Source organism: Zalophus californianus, chromosome 7, assembly GCF_009762305.2.
Source record: "Zalophus californianus isolate mZalCal1 chromosome 7, mZalCal1.pri.v2, whole genome shotgun sequence".
In the NCBI taxonomy this organism is placed as follows: Eukaryota; Metazoa; Chordata; class Mammalia; order Carnivora; family Otariidae; genus Zalophus; species Zalophus californianus.
The window spans coordinates 48667600-48686297 of record NC_045601.1 but is presented as its reverse complement, the minus strand read 5'-3'; positions in this window follow the sequence as shown (position 1 = coordinate 48686297).

The following is an 18698-nucleotide window of genomic DNA, read 5'->3' as shown; positions in this document are numbered from 1 at the left end:
TCTGTAAAGATAAGGGTATCCTCCTCTGTCCTCCCTCAGCCCCTGACCCCAACATGCAATAAACACACCCGTACCCTCCCATACCACAGACATACACACACACGTGCAACACATGCTCACCTTCACATACCACAAATATAAATACGTGCATATGCACCACACACATACACACACACCCCAACCCCATACACACGTACAAATACACACATGCCATCTCCTATGAGCATTTGACACGTTTTTTTGCCTCGTGATTGTTTCTTCTCATGAAAAATCAGTTTCACCATTTACCAAACTTGTTAGGTAATTTGCTAAATCTTTTTAGACTATTTCCCCACATGGAATAAGGATAATAACAATGTCATGCAGTGTTATCAGAATTAAAGTGAGACAGACAAAATATGTGGTAAAATAGCTGGTACATGATAAAGACTCAGTAAATGCTGGAAATTGTTATTATAAGCCTTGCAACCATGGTTGTCTGTCTGACAGTTCTATTTCACTTCTGAAAAGGTTTGGAGAAATAATATTCTAAACACAAGGGACAATTTAGCCTAGTTATTATTACATGGATTTTACTTTTGTATTATACATTTTTTTGTAGTAAACTCTTCAGAAATCTTCCCTATCTCCAAAGTTTACATGAGATTCTGGTCTTATTTCTAATGATAGTCAGAGAGGCCATTGTCCAGCTAAGAGGGGAGTTGTCTTCTGGCAAATACATAGGACATGATTGAATAAATATATATGAATAATAAATATATAAATATATCTATATAGATAAGAAATGATTCTAGGACAAGAAAATTTATGATCATCAGTGTGTAAGGCTCTGCACAGATGTTCAGTGACCCCCACAGATGAAAATGTCAATATACTATTGTATGTACTAAGCCTATGCCAAAAAAAAAAAAAGCACAAAGAGGTATTTAAGCAGCCACACTAAAAGTAATAATTTGCCAAGAACACAGAAGTGTGTTTTTAGAGTTGTTTTTATTTTCACTCATGCTCCTTTATAATATTGTCAAACACTAAGATGGTGCTGAATAGACCAACTGGCTCAAAGTACTCGCAGCTTTGTCATTTTCACTTCTAAGACTTTGGCTTTTCAACCTACGATTTTCTCCAGGCTGATTCAACCAGGCTTCATTTCAAATTCAGTGAAAATGATTATCTACACTGCAGGCTACTTAATAAAGAGCCAATCAAAGACAAAAGTTAGCCCTTTGGGAGCTTGTCCATTAGTATGTGAGAGCTTGCGATTAGCAAAATGCACCTTATGATACGGAGCTTATTCCTCACAAGTCAAGAAACATCCCTATCCGGTAAGTATTTTCCATAGAGTGTAATCACTATAATTTGGGGGAAAGAAATTCTGATCTTTTCTAAGACTCAAGCAGCATTTTCCTTGTTCTTTGATTTTAGTTTATGTGGAGGACACAAATGTGAATGAACTTCCCACTGGTTTGGTTTGATGTTTTGGTCTCTGCAAGACAGATTCTTTGGCACCATCAGCAATTTGCCCTGCAGACTTCTTTGAATTATTCAGGCATCACTAGAATCAGGTCAGTGTGACCAAGGAGACCCCTGTTTACAATATCTCCTACTACTCTTTTTTTCCCCCAAACAGCATTCACACTGCTGCCAGTTTGGTCTTTTTTTAAACAAAAATATGGTAACATCACTCTATTAAGATTCTTAGATGATTCCCCACTATCCATTTGATAAAGGCCAACTGTTGGACACAGCCCTCTAGAAGTCATTGCTGTTAACTAATAGGACCTGACTTCTAGGTATTCGGCCATCACATGATATTATGAGCCTAGCATCCAGAACTACTGGTAGTTCCTCAACTTATTTTTTTTCTCCCTACCACCATGACTTCACCAATATGTATTAGTTGGCTAGGGGTGCCATAACAAAGTACCACAAACTGGGTGGTTTAAACAACAGTAACGTGTATTCTCCCAGTTCTGGAGATTAGAAAGTCCAGGATCAAAGTGTCACCGGGGTTGTTGGTTCCTTCTGAGGACTATGAGGGAAAATTTAAATGTATCACTCTGATCTCTCCTTGATGTTTGCATGGTGTTTTCCCTTGTGTGCCACTCTGTCTCCAAATTTCCCCTTTTCATAACAACACCAGTTACATAATATTAGGCCATACCTTAATACCTCATTTTAATTTGGTAAAGATCCAAATAAGGAAGTCCACATCCTGAGATATTGGGGACACTATTCAACCCATAACACCATCTTTCTGCTGGCTTACTCCACCCCCTCAGCTTTTCTCTGTTGGATAAATTATTATTCAACTATGGAAAACCTATTCAGACATGTCATCCTTAGGAAGCCCTCCTTGACTATCACTATTCCCCTCTTTCTTCTGGACTGCCTCTATGCCTTTGTGTCCTTACATTTATTCTGCTGATTGATAATTTCTTATTTTATACCTGTATTATTAGTGTGTAAATGTTTGTCTTTTGTATTAGAAAGCTCTGTGAGCCAGGGTTTTCTTCATATTCATTCTTAGCACTCAGAATAGTGCCTAGCATATAGCAAGAGTTCAATAAAAGCTTATTAAATTGACAGGGTGCCCGGGTGACACAGTCGGTATGCTCCGACTCTTTGTTTCACCTCAGGTTGTGATCTCAGAGTCGTGAGATCAAGCCCCATGTCAGGCTCTGTGCTCAGCACAGAACCTGCTTGAAATTCTCTCTCCCTCTCCCTCTGCCCCTCCCACTTGTGCTTTCTCTCTCCCAAAAATAACAAAATAAATCTTTTTTTTAAAGGCTTATTAAATTAAAAAAGACAAAAATCAAGTACTGCTTCCAGTCATTCAGATAAATGTTATAAAAAGAAACATTTTACCTATGCTAAGTTACAAATGTTTTGAAAAAAATAAATGTCATGGGATCAGCATCAGAAAATAATACTTTTTGATTTATTTTTAGATGCTTCAAAAATGATGTCAAATATAATATAGTTTATAAGAAGAAAACAGATGTTCTGAGCCATTTGTTTCTTCCAACCAAGAGTTTTACATGATCAGTTTATTTTCTTAAAAAAAAAAAAAATCTGGGGTGCCTGGGTGGCTCAGTGGTTAAGCATCTGCCTTCGGCTCAGGTCATGATCCCAGGGTCCTGGGATCAAGCTCCGCTTTGGGCTCCCTGCTCGGAGGGAAGCCTGCTTCTCCCTCGCCCACTCCCCCTGCTGTGTTCCCTCTCTCACTTGTGTCTCTCTCTGTCAAATGAATAAATAAAATCTTAAAGAAAATAAAAATCTATACCCTTTAAAGGACAAGCTTAGATTTTGGAAAAACATAATTGGTTGCAGGTTTTTAAACAATTGGGATAATGTTTTGCAAGAATTTGAGATGTTTTTACAGTGTGGAGAGTGCAAAGTACGGCAGATGGAAAATTTCCTTGTGTAGGTAAGCAGGCTCTCTGACACATAGCTTTCCTCTACACATTCCACCATTTCAATGATTTGTACAATCAGGGAGTCAAAAGAGTGTCCCCTCCCTTCCTCTGAGGCATACACAAGGCGACAGAGCAGACCTTCAGAATATTTGTGTCCAGAGGAAACAATAACTACTTGGGACCCTAAGGAAGCAGGAATTGGGCAAGGAACTTCCCACCACCTCTCTAAATAATAGCAACACAAACAATGCCTAATCTACAAAATCATCCTTCTCTGTAGATGGGGACGGTTTAATAGCTTTGAGTATCTTAAAAAACAAAAGCTTGAAAGGTAAAAATTTGGTTATACTTGGGATACTTGGTGATTGCAAATATCCTGAAATTTGTAGAATTCATTGAATATCATATTGTGTCTCCTAATTTATAGTTTAAGATACTTTTTACATCACTTAGAGAAAAATGATAAATTTGAAGGTCCTCGAGACATCTTTGTTAGTATTATCTATACATTACCACTCCTAGTGCTTTTGCTGTTTAACATTTTCAAATGAAAAGTTGGAAAAAAGTTGTTGTTATGATAATAGATATCGGGAAAAAATACAAGATATAGCTTAAATGTATATTTAATGTATACATGTAAATTAGAAAAAAGCAATTTTTTGGTGTTTCAGACAGTAAGACATATTCCCAGGTAAGGGTAAAAAGGAGTACTAGGTTGAATGAATTATTTAAGCAGATTATCTCTTGAGAAAAGAAAAACAATAAAATATAAACATTTTTATATTTTCTTAGCAGTGATTCTTAGAGTCCACATAAATAATTGATTATTTTTTATATTCATTGTTCAACACTGCATTATGAATTATTTCAATTATTAATTAGAAGAAAAACACACAATTCAATTTTTTTTAATCAAAGATTACATCGGACCAACTTTTTCTTGTAAACACTGTATTTTGTTCATTTCTAGCTCAAACTTTTCAACTTACCAGCATTTCCTGGGGATATATATACTTTCTTTTCCTTGCAGTTTGCTCAAAACTGTCGTTGACAAAATATGGGCTCATAACGACCTTCTGGCTTAAAATACATTTCACTTACCATGTATGTCCTTGCTTTTTTACCTTAAAAATACTGGTTAAATTCCATGCTTTCACATTCTCTGATTTAACCACTTGCTTAATCTTGTGCCAATATATCTACCTTTACAGACATAGAGAAGCACAGAGTGTATTTATATACATGGTAGGGCATGAATGTGTACATATTAATACATATCCCAGATTCTTGGTGAAGGCAGCATGATGTTAGCAAAAGTACTGGGAGTCTGGAACCCTAGGTTGACTTTTAGATCTGCCACGTGGTTGAGAGCCCTTGAGTGAGTCACAATACATGTCTTTAAGCTCCACTACCCTAACTTTGAAATACAAAGCCCTTCCAGCTCTTCCATTCTAAAATACAAACTTAGTAAAACCTATATATATTTGGACAGAATATAACTGAACATAAACCGATTTTAAGATACTAGTATATATTAGAAGCAAAGGCTTGTAGACTCTGACCCTGCTTGCTTCTCAATAAAGTACAGCAAAGAACAGATGCAATTGCAGCATGTTGATCGCTTAGCTTATTGTTACTCCTGTTTGGATATCCTTAAAATTGACAGTGAAACAACTCATTTATTACAACAACAGACACTTGCAAGTAATGTTCTTTTTTAGCTATTTGCTTTGTTTTGGTTTTATTTTATGAGGAGATTGAGAAGGATATAAAATTGGAGATGGATTGGGAATAAAATGAGGTAAAGATATTTAAGAATAATAGCCATGGCATTGTGAATTCCAGAGCAGAACGAATTGAGTAAATTTGGAAGAAATTATATGAAGTCTTCATGTGAACTACATTCCACATTGAGTGATCACGTGAGACTACAATAGTAATAAATTGCCCGAGATGATTACATCTCATCTCTCCAATTTAGTTAGAAGAAGATATATATGCTTTATAATAAACTCACTTTATGGATAGCCTGAGATACTGGCATAGTGAAAACACCATGCATACACAGCACCCGATTTTGCTATGAACAACAAGAAAAAGAATCCAAGAACATTAATTTTTATGTTTCACTGCCATAAAAACACCGAGATTGCAAAAAGCAATCCTATGGGGTGCTATTAGACATTTTGTTTTATGCTTCAGAAGGGAATTCCTTATCTTTATGGAAAAACTAGTTTGAAATTATATAACCCTGGCATTAAAAAAAATAATAATAATTCCCTACCAAGTTTTGCATTCCTTTTTGTCCATATTGTCAAAATGGTTAAACTTTTCACCACCTTTTCAGCAATTTACTTTTAATTTATGCATTTAAAATGCATTTAAAATGCATTTTTGAAAGTATTAAAAGAAGAGCCTCCTGGGTGGGATACAGTTTTACTCCATCAGCCTTACCTAATGAGGGCCAATTCTTACCCTAAACACAACGAAAACTTAAAATGAGTCAAATTATTTGTCTGGAAATTCCAGGAAATAGTAAACATTTGAATATGACGTGACCATTGAGAGAAGGTTAAATTTTGTGGGGGTTTTTCTGTTTTATTTAGATATAAAGCTTTATTTGTATTGAGTGCCCCTGGATTTCTAAGTCATTTTAATTATTTGTATCACCTGCACATTTGTCCTACAAATATATTTAAAATATGTCGCAACAGCAAAAATCCAGGTGTTGAAGTAAACCATATATTTAAAGAGTAGAAATCATTATTGTTGATGTTACAAGGTCATTGTTTGTGTGTGTGTGTGTGTGTGTGTGTGTGTGTGTGTGTGTGTATGGTGGGGGGGTCAACAAAAATAACTATAACACTGTTCAATGTTAGCACATTTTCTAAATATTCAGACTCTTAAAAAAGCTTCTTGCTATTTGTTCTCAGCAGTATCTTTGACTATCAAATGTCTTCAGAAAAATCTATTCCATATATAAGATCATCTCAAATATCAGAAAGCTCTAAATGGTAATCAAAGAGCCATAAATACATTTCACCTAAAAGGTAACATTAAGTTTCACGATGCCATTTGTTTAAATAATAGAGAACTGTAATATTTCACTCTGTATTTTTTTAAATGCATTGAATGAGCACTCTAGTCAGATTTCTTGGATTTCAATCTCAGTACTACTCAACTGACTTTAGTCAGATGCTTAACTGCAGTAATCCTTAGCTGTCTCATCTGTGAAAGGAGTCAAATAATCCCTCCTTTATGCGGCTACCCATGAACATTAAAAGAGACTTTGCATGTAAGTAGGTTGGCATACCAGGCAGCACACACTACATACCTGATCACTATTATAAACACTGTCCTAGACTACAAGCCCAGATGACCATTGTTTTTTCCTTAAGAATCCTTATGAATACAGTGCAAAAGCTATATCCTAATCATTACAAACTATGATCACCCAACATTACTACTGCTTTGGAGAAAATGTTCACTCATCACAAATATTCATGAGGAAGCTTATTTCATATCAAAATCTCTAAGGATGCTTTAAGAAGTGATATTCTAAATGAGAGGTAAAAGCACCAGGGGGATCCAGTCATGGGGGAACCTTCCCTCCATAGTTTTGTGAGTTTTACCTACTGGAGCTCAAGGAGGCACTCATGGTGAATAGTGGTGAAAAAATCCCCTCCAGCTTTCAGGGGAAAGGAGAAAACATGCCAGAGCATTCTGTTCTTCTTCTTAAAGCCTGACCTCAGGAGAAACTAAGTAACCAGACCATAACCCAATGGCTTCTAATCAGAACCTAACTGGTTGGGGAAGGGAAAATACTCAACTCCAGTCAGCTGTAGGCATCTTGTCCCACCTAAGGGGGTGCAGTGGGGCGGGCAGGACACAGAGAAGTTCTTGTGAAGTTCACAGTTCAGAGGCATAGGCTCACTAAAAAGAAACATTTAAAAAAAATGGAAAAGAGGTAGTCTTGTGTATTAAAAGGGCAGTAGAAGAAATAAAATAGCCAGTGGAAGGTTTAGATGATAAAGATGACAAAATCTTCCAGAAGATAGAGCAAAAACATTGAAACATCAATGGACTACAAAAGATGAGAAATTAGCTAATTAGTCCATTAGGAGTACATCAAAATAAAAGTTCCAGAAAGGGAGAACAAAAGGGAGAGAAGGAAATTGCCAAAGAAGTAATTCAAGAGAACTTCACAGAAATGAATGGCATGCATTTCAAGACTGAAAGAGCCCACAGAGTGCCCAGCACCAGTTAACTACAGACACCCAATGATAAATAATAAGATTTATCATATATTTATATTTTTAATTCAATAAATTCTCATAACTTTACAATCTTTTTAATCCAAAAATATCAACAAGGAAATTTCCATCAGTATGTTAAAAATTTTGTCCATTGCCAAGGGAAAAAAAAAATGTGTGCTCCTGTGTGTAGAAAGCTTAGCCCTATTTTGAACTAGGGCTCAATCAATGGAGTATTTATTTAGAACAGACTTTGGCAAGGTAAACTACAACAGAAAACATGATACAATATAACCAAATACAAATAAATATATATTTATCTAAAGGAAACAAACTTTCACTATATAATATACATACTTTTGCTACACGCAATACACCCCAGTCTATCCCAACCTATTTTGTTTAAGCAGAGAAACACTGCTAGTGAGATCCTCTAAACTGATTTCACAGTGCTCTGGGGCCATAAGTTTAAGAAACACTGCCTTTTTTAGACTTAATACATAATGAAACTTACTTCAAAGTTCCTTTTTACTGAGTTTTTTTTTTTAATACTAGTGAAATCGTGGCAATATTACAGATTACTACTGCTTAAAGTGTTTTGAGTGTTGAAAATGTTTGAGAAGGAGTAGTCTCAGAAATAAGGAGCATAAATTAAGTTTATTCTATTTTCAAACATACAATTTGCTTAGCTGAGATAGTGATCAATACTTAACAATTCACTGCTTTCTTGACTTTAAGACATTATCAGTTGTTACAGTAACGTGGATTTGATTTGTGGCTAAAGTGATCATTAGGCCTACCACCTGCTTTAGCAGATGTAGCTGAGTCAATATTCCTCACAGTCTAGAGATTACTAAGGAGCGAATACTATTAACTTTTCTTTATGGAACCTAATGACCTTTCCTAACACATTTGCCAATTGTCAACACCTTAAATTTTATAGTTTCATAGATCATTTAATAAAGAAATGAGGGAATCAAGGAAGTAATGGGTTCTCTAAAATTATGTCCAAATTGCCAATAAACAAAATAATATTTTTTCTCTTTCTCGGTTAATAAGCATATTTTTTTTCTGATATTTCTTTTATTCATTCTTCTAAATAAATGCATACCTACAACTGCTCTTGACTTACTTTTATGCATCCCTCAGGATAATATTTTTCTGGACATTACTGTGTCATCACAGTGAATTCATTTCATCTTAGTGAGATTCTAGAATGATCTTAGGGAGCATCAGTCTTTTTAAGTTTGATGAAAGAAAACAATTATAATAGGGAACAATGAGCATGGAATGATAAAAATATAAAAGGGCAAAATTAGAAGTGATAATAATCTGACGACACCAACCAAATGCAATGCAGGGTAAAATGGAAGTTTATCTAATTAACTTCTCACAATCCCTGGAGTGTCCTGTCTACCTTTTCCTTCCCCTCATTTTCTGGTTTAAGTGTATACTGGTTATTTTGCATATCTGTTTATGTGTTTCTATTTTCTCTATTGTTTGTCCCTCACCATAAATTCTTCTTCCTTGTTCCTTCAGTTTAAAAATAAAAGACATTTCCTGTTTTGTGCCTCTTGAAGAAAAAAGAGTAAATTTAGTTACTTTTAGATTATTTACCTCAATTTACCATTTCATGGGCCATTTGTACCAGGTAGGCGAAAGGTTTCGACTACATCTGCCCTGTCAAATACAGTGACACTAGCCACTTAAATTTATTTAACTAAAAAGAAATTAAAACTGAGTTCCTTAATTTCACTAACCACATTTCGTGTGCTGAAAAACCACTTGAGGCTAGTAGCTATTATGTTGGATAGCCCAGGTAGAGAACATTTTCATTATTGTAAAAAGTCCTGTTAGTCAGCACTACTCTGCACTAATCTTGTAGTTTATGAAGAAGGATAGGGAATCTGTATGGCCATCTTTATACATGAATTAAAGGCTAAGGATCTTCTAAGACCTGAAAAAATAAAATTTAATAATCTCTTAAAAAAACAAATAGATTCCTGAAAAGTAAAAATCAAAAACAAAACAAGAAAAACAAAAGCAAAATAAAGTTTCCAAAATGGAATGCAAACAGTTTGAATGAGTTTTGTTTTTTCAGTTCAATTTACTGAATCAACTCATTAAATTGCCCCATGGAAACTTGCAGGTGTGCTACAAAGCTCTGCATGACATATGTATCACCAGTGACAGAAAGTCATAAGAGAGATATGAGGGAAGCAATATTTACTCACTTCAGTAAGAAAACCACAAATAATCTTTTGATGTTCCCTCTACAATACATGCTAAGAGAATTGTTTTCAGACTTCAAAAGAGTTTGAGCCTCATATGCCACCTTGTTCCTTATAAACAAATTATTCTCCACCACATAAAAAAGCCCTTGGCATGTTCAATTCTACTCAATGCAAATTTATTAATTACCTCCCATGAGCAGTACTCTCTGCTGAGAATAATAGGGGTGAGCTTAACAAATTCCTTTTGATGAGACTCAAGATCCAAGGGAAGTGGCCTGAGCTTAAATAACTGCAAAGGCAAGGAGACCAGAAGAAGCACCTGTAAAGAGGCTAAATTAATATTCAGACTCAAAAAAAAAAGAGAAAATCGTTTTCGAATTCAGGAAAGGAGAGGAGTGGCAGGAATAGCTTCATAAGGATTTTGAGGGAGGTATTGAAGATGGAGGAGTTCTATGTACCATCCCAGGCAGAGAGAACAGCATGAGCAGAAAACACAAGGTGGGACCTGCAAGAAGAACTCCTTTTTCAGAGCCTCTCTGAGTCCTGGTCTTACACAGCCCCTGTGGAAGGTAACTGGGGACAGTTAGGTTGGGGCTGTGTTGAAGAGATCCTTGAATAAAAGAGTAACATGTATCATCTTTGTTTTGTTGTTGTTGAAGCAGGATTAAGAGGGGCAAATCAAGAATAAAAAGGTAATGGAAAAATCTGTGTGCTTTTAATATCTTGCCAGTTCTGCAAATCTACACTAGAGGCAACACAGTAGTAACTGAAATTGTTTAGCACTTCACAGTTTATAAAGTGTTTTCATATTCATGATCTCATTAAATAAATCCTTACAAAAACTATGTGAAGTACACCTTATTATCTCTATTTTATAAGAGATGTAACTACAGCTCAGAATTACATAACTTGCCCCAATTCACAAAAAAAAAAAAACCAGCAGAAGTTACATGGGGGGGAAAAAAAGCAGTTTCCAGTTGTCATATGTTCTTATCTTTCTACTGCACCAGTGGCTCTCACATTGTTTTGTTCCCAGGACCCTTCATGCTATTAAAAACTATCAAGGACCCCAAAGAAGTTTTGTTTATGTGGGCTCTCTCTCTCAAAGTTTATTATAAAACTGAAAATGTTATAAAATATTATTTATTAATTCATCTAAATCAAGAATAAAAACCACATTATATGCTAACATAGATAACAGATTTTTAACCAAAAAATAACTTTCTTTTCAAAACAACCAAAAAAAATTACTAGGAAGAGTGACATTTTTTCCATGTTTGCCAAATCTCCTGAATAACTCACTTAATAGAAAACACCTGGATTCTCAAATCAGCTTCTGCTCAATCTGTCAAAAGGATTGTTTTGGTTAGAATATACAAAGAAAGCCCAGCTTCATACCAACATGTGGATAGATAAATGAGGAGTATGTCAATAGCCTTTGTAGGTATTGTATATCTTCCTCTTGGATATTATACCAAAAACTCAATCAAAGGTGTTTCCTTGAAGTTTAGCTCCAGTGGAATTTGAAACCATATCAGGGAATTTTTTATATTCATTTTGAAATCCATTGGTCTATAAGGTATGCTAAATGACTCCTTTATTCACAAATGATTGTGTAACATGAATCATTGACCATATAGAAAATATTGGTTCACTGAGTTATGCAGCTTCTAAATGTGGACACATTTCTTTACATAAGATTAAAAAAGAAAAAGAAAAAAAGAAATGCTTCTGTTAACATCACTGAAGTCTTTTAAGTACTTTCAAGCTACAAGGGTAAATAACAACTTTTCCAAAATTTGAATTTTCCCTTGAAAGCTTGAATTTTATCATTGGAAACAAATTCTGTCCGTTGTTTTCCTTGAAATGACATGCTTCATTAGTGACTTCATTAGTTTTCAAGAAAATGTCTGCCAAATACCCAAGTCTGAATAACTGTGATTTGTTCATCCAAGTAAAAACAGTGTTTCATGAAAAAAGTGATCAGTTTGACTTACAACTCAAACGATCACACAAATGCTTTTCCTCAGGATTACTATCAACCATCATACTTCAGTAAGCGGCAAGGGCTTTATACATTTCATTTTGACCCACAAAACCTTAAAGAGATGAGTACTTAAGGGTAAAATTCTAATAAAAGTTATTAATTTCACCTTTTAATCAAGGACAGTCTTCACTGAAATTGGCACATATATATTTGTATATAAGCAAATATATATGTACGTGTGTGTGTGTACATATACATACATACATGTATATGTATTTACACTGATATGCAAAAGTTATGGAGTAAAATTGTTGGCACCTTGACCTGAATTGAGACTGAGACACCAAATTGCATGGGTAGGTAGTAATGACTACCAGTGTAGTTTTCTGTCACTACCTTGATTCATTAATGTGCCAGCAGTTTGGCCCCCATTACTTTTGCACCTTCAGTGTGAATGTCAACACATGAAAAAGCAAATAGCAACTGAGTATTGTCCTGAAAATACGTCTGACCTTGCCAAATTGGTCTTGGGCACCCCCTGATGTCCATGAACCGTGCTTTGAAGACTATTGCACTGTCCACACATCTTGCTTCTCCTTCTTAATTTCTCGTGTTATAAATGTGAAAAGATAGTCACCACATAGTATCTTACTTATTTAGTATATTAGGAATCACCAACCAGAAGACAAATGGTTAGGTTCATTAAGCAGTTTATTTATAACAAAAATCAAGTTGGCCCAAACACACTGTTATGGATTGAATACCTGTGTCGCCACAAATTCCCATGTTGAAGCCCTAATCCCCACTGTGGTTATACTTGGAAATTGGGCTTCCACAAAAAGTAATTAAGGTTAAATGGGGTCATAAGGGTGGGGCCCTGATCTGACAGGATTAGTGTTTTATAAGAAGAGATGCTTTTTTTGTTTTGTTTTCTTTGCCACGTGAGGACACAATGAGACCATCTGCAAGCCAGGAAGAGCCCTCATCAGAAAATGAGTGACCCTACCAAATCTCGATCTGGGACTCCAATATCCATAACTATAAGAAAATAAATTTCTGTTGTTTAAGGCTATCCAGTATTTTATGGTATCTTGCTCTATGGTATTTGGTATTTGCTTTATGGTATTTTGTTATGGCAACCTGAACAGATTAACACACCCACTTAATTTTGTAATTCATGAAAACCCAATCAAAGTCCTAGGATTTTACTTTATATATATATATATATATATATATACATATGAATTTGAATACAAAATAAGCTTTTCAAAAAAGCTAAATTTCAACTATCTAAAGAAATGAGACGTTATATTAAATTTACATATTGGTTCAGCTCTAAGGTTAGGAAGTTAGATTAGATGAATTACTTTCCTTAACGTCCCATGCATGCCAAGAGCAAGACCATATTAACTCGAAGAGTCTGGATATATCTTTCAGGATCAATACTTGTTCTTTAGCAGTGACACAGTAGCAGACAATTGCATAATGAAGCTGTCTGTCTTTATTTGCACAATGTATTTTTGTATTCACTAGGCCAGAAAGAATAGTTCTGGGTAGCAGCCGTCATTGTATTTTTTGCTTATCTCAGTCCTGTCTGCCAGTGTTATAATTCACCAGCTGACACCCGCCTTGGCAGAAACCAAGGGCAGTGATTTCATGCCAAAGCAACAACGGGGCTCTGAACTCTTGACACAATTCATCTCAGTTCTAGTTAGTAAAGGGGGATTCTTTGAGTTTTCTCTCCCTTCTGTTGAAGCATTTCGCTGCTGGAAGGGGAGAGGGAGAGTGAGGAGGATGAAAGGGGTGGTGCTGTGATGGAAATGAACACTGAGAAACAGTTATGGCTCTGTCTGGTGCAGTGGAACAGGGTCACAGGAAGACAGGGCCAGTTGTGAGGGATAAAGGCTGAACGCCCAGATAATGAAATTCCTGCTTGTTTGATTTTGCAGAGTTGGAAGGATATAAGAGCACATTTGGTATCCAAAAATACACTTCTGTTCAACTCACACTATTTGGAGGTTCAAAGTGTAATTTCTGGCACTTTCTGATTTAGGAAGCTTAGACTTGGGCATGAAGGCAGTTGATTGTAGTCATCAAAAATAGCCCTTTTTTGGTTATGAATGCTAAATAAAAGAGAAAATATACTTGCTTAAGTTAATTTCTAGACATTAATGTTCATAGTTCATATAGGTCTTATTCTGCAGGCAGAATAGTGTCAGGCTTCACAGAGTAGACAGTGTCAAACCTGAGGAGAAGCATTGGCCAGAAAATCTAATTTTTAAAAAGTCTTTCCTTTTTATGGTAAAAAAAAGGGGGGGGGAAGTGCACGTACCAGACTCCCTTAGATTCCCTGCGATACACCTCAAATAAGAACCGTACTTTCCATCCTATTTCCTGGCAGAGTGTGTCACAATGGACAAAGTAAAATGCAGAAATGAGAAAACAAAGTAGATAACTGAGGCCTTTGGCTATCACCCTGGTGTCAATTATCCTAATGCATCAGCCAAAGCTAGTTTAAAGCTAAAACGATTAAACTAAATGCCTCAGTCTTCCTTTCTTTTCTGTGTATGGACACCATCTGATTAGGAAATTCCCAACAAGAGGATTGCCTTAAAAGTAACCTGATTTCCTGTTGTGTAAAAGGCTGACATGTTTTGGCAAGCTAGAAGCCAGCTCTGATGGGCCCCCTACATTATTACAGATTATATTTAAGTTGTTTCTGATTGTGATCTTGGTATTGTGTTCCTGGCACAGCTCCAAATGTGGAGAGAAACCTTATATGTCAATATTGGGACATCCTAGGAATAACAAAAACAAGAAGAAAAATAACTCACCAAAATCTTTTAAATAAAACTACAACATTGGGTCATATAGCAACAGACCAATAATGGGACAGCGATCACTGAATACAAACCAGAATATCGGTTTCATGTGTTCTTCTCACTACAGAGTCGACATCATAGCCTTGAAGAATGCCAGATTTTCCTGATAAAGAACAATTTACAGGGAGTATTTTGGCTATGTGTTCTCTTAAAAAGATAATCCTTATTTGAAGGAAGATGTTTGCAAACATTAGTTTTTTTACCATAAAGCTCATAAAATAACTTTAAAAGTCAGTGACAGACCACACCTAACCCAAAGGAAAAGAACAACGTCATTCCCATCACCTTTAAAAAATAAGGCTGAACAAGAGAATCTACAAGATGTTGGCAAGAATATTTAGGACTGGACTTAAATATTGATAGACACATTTGAACAGAAATGTCAAATTGTAAAAAAGAAAAAAAGTGGTTGGGTCACATAAGGTAAGCAAACAGCTTTGAGGAGGGCAGTGACGAGGCCCGGGCATCCCTGGCTCCCAGTTGGAAACTGGGCTCCAGTCACAGCTGGAGGCTCTGGCGGTCACCTGAGCAAGGAGAGGTCAAGGAGAATGGATGGATCTACTCTCTCTCCAAGCCTCCCTGCAGATCCTCATGGCAAAGTTGGAAAAGTCAACCAGAGTTGTTTCTGGCCCTCCAACTAAATCCAGCCCATAGGCACTTATATTTGGCCCACAAAAAGTTGGGAAACAAAAATTGAATATGCCGTCAACATTTAAAAATCGGGAAATTATACACAGAAATATAAACTTCCAGATTCACCTTTAAAAAAATTTGGCCAGTCGGACAAAACTAAGCATATATTCTCACAAACTCACAACATGTTTATGTATGTCTTCCTATAAGCCACAGTCCCTACACCACCCTTTTGATTCCCATCCACCTTGCCTCAATCATTTCTCTGATCTACCTGCTGGCCTGCAAACATTTGAATTGTGGACTATGAGTTCTTAAATAGTTCTGCATGTATGTCCAATAATGAGACTGAATTTTCTCATGCTGTCCTAATCTAGGGTGCATGTTAAAGTTACATAAAATTAATTTAATAGCATTTTCTCTCTTTCCTTCTTGAAAGTACATTTTATAATATAGGGATTGTCTGTTCCTTTTAAGTGTGATAAAACTCACCTTTAGAACAATTTAAAACTAGTTTATTTTGAAGTAAATTATTTTTAACTAATGAGTTAACTTTTCCTCTATTCAATTTCATTTACTTATATTTTCTAGAAAATTATTTTATATTAATTTGCTAATTTATTCGTGCAATTATCTTGATTTTAAAAATTTATCTTAGGGAAAAAAAGAGAAAAAAAATAAAAATTTATCTTAGGAGCATCTGGCTGGTAGAGAATGTGACTCTTGGTCTTGGGGTTGTGAGTTGGAGCCTGGCACTGGGCATAGAGATTACTTAAAAAAATTAAAAATAATATAAAATTATGACACATTTAAAATATCCACTCTATAGTTATAACTCTTGTACTTTTTTTCATGTTAATCTTATGATAGTTTTGTCTATTTTGCTCATCTTCAAAATTTGAGGTATGTTTTAAACACTTCTCTCAGTCCTATTATTGTTGGTTTTTGTTTCTGTTTCCATAATTTATACATTTATTTTTATAATTTTCTGTGTTCTAGATCTTGAGTTGATTCTAGCTCTTGAATACTTAAATAACTTATTTTCCAATTTTATTAGAGTTTAAATAATATAGCTTAAAGTTATAAGTCTTTTTCTAAGAGCTGGAGTTAGGGCACAGATGGAGTCTCTGGTCCACAGGTGCATCCCTCGATATTTTATATAATATTTTCCATTTCTTTTAGTTCTTAGTACTTTTTAACTGCAGTGATATATTTTAAACCATGAATTAATTTTATTTTCTTCTTTTTTATTTTTTTAATTTTATTTTATTATGTTATGTTAATCACCATACTTTACATCACTAGTTTTTGATGTAGTGTTCCATGAGTCATTGTTTGCATATAACACCCAGTGCTCCATTCGATATGTACCCTCTTTAATACCCTTCACCAGGCTAACCCATCCCCCCACCCCCCTCCCCTCTAGAACCCTCAGTTTTTTTCTCAGAGTCCATAGTCTTTCATGGTTCATCTCCCCCTCCGATTCCCCCCTTTCATTTTTCCCTTCCTACTATCTTCTTTTTTTTTTTAACATATAATGTATTATTTGCTTCAGAGGTACAGGTCTGTGATTCATTTATTTATTTGAGAGACAGAGAGCAACAGAGGGAGAGGAAGATAAGCAGACTCCCTGCTGAGCTGGGAGCTGGAAGGGGAAACTGGATCCCAGGACCCTGAGATCATGACCTGAGCCGAAATCAAGAGTCAGATGCTTAATCGACTGAGCCACCCAGGTGCCCCCATTTTCTTCTTCTTCTTCTTCTTTTTTTTTTTTTTAAGATTTTGTTTATTTATTTGACAGAGGAAGAAAGAGAGCACAAGCTGGGGGAGTGGCAGGCAGAGGGAGAGGGAGAAACGGACTTCTTCAATTCTAGAAAATTCCATGCATTATCTCTTTCAATCTTGTTTATAGGCCATCCTTTTTTATTAACTTCTGGAATTTCTTTTAAACATCTGTGAACCTTTCACTCTACCTGCCATGTGTCTTAGCTTTTTTCTTTTTTGAAGTTATTTCTTTGTCCCCCTCACTACATTCTGGACAAAGGGCTGGGTTATCTATCCAGTCTCACTTTGTGTCCAGTTTGGAGTCGTCTATTGTCTTTTTAATTAGCAGAGATATCATTTTTAGTACTTCCAATTGGTTTCTTTTGGCCACTTTTGTTGTTTTATTTCTGCCTGTTTTTAGTGGTGTTTTCACTGTTGTTTGTTTGATTTGTTACTTCCCTTCACTCCGAAGCTTATCTGCATCTCCTCCCGTTCTTATTTTTTCTCCATGTCAGTAAAAGAGAAATCTCTTCTTCCAACTGAGTCTAATTTATTTTTTAACTGTCTCTAGATCTCATTCTCTTCTGCTTCCTCGGGGCCCTCTGTGTATTATTATTTTTTTTTTTCTTTTTACTTGTTTCTAAACTCTGTTTTTACTATGTCTCAGCCTCTGGCCTTTAACTATTTAAGTCTAGCTGATCTTTAAGTAAGACTTAAGTCTAGTTGATCTTTAAAAATCAAACAAATTTTATATCCCTCTAGCTTTTATCCTCCTTTTCCTCTTCATAGTTAATATTACTGGAAAACAGCATCTTCCCTTAGCCTTCAGCTAACCCACTGATGCCTTCGTAAAAATTAGAAAAAGCTGCCTGTCCCTTAGGATGTATACTACCTTGTGCCAGGGCATATGACTCCAAGTGGACTCCAAGTAGTGTGTTGAGTGCCTACACCTACCTACTTGCTTGGGAGTTCTCATGCGATACACTCCCTGGGTAACAATACTCAATGACTCCTTACAACACAGTCAATCCTCAAATTCCTGAAGTCTGGCTACTGTCTCTACTATACATTGAAAGCACCACCCAAGGGTCACCAATGACCATGAGGATGCTAAACCTCAGCAACTCTTTTTCATTCTTCTATTGCCCACTCTCTCTGCAGAATTTGATGCCAGTGACCACTCTACTTTCTCTCACTTATATCTGACATCCTCTTACCTCTTGGTTTTTAGAACTCTACTCTTCTGGATTTAAATCTAACTTTACCTGCAGTTTCCATTTCCTCTGTTTACTCCTTCAATGTTAATTTTTTCCCAGTTCTATATTTTTTTAGCCCATCTTTTATGCATTTTCTGGTTATTCTCATCCACTTTCACAGCTTCAGTTAAGATCTGATAAATCTCAGATCTGCATCTTTCACCCACATCTGAACTAAGCCCTCAGCTACTCAGGGTATGTCTGATTTTGGATTAACCACAGGTATTTACACTAGGTGTGTCGAAATAACCTCACTGTTCTCCATGTAAAATC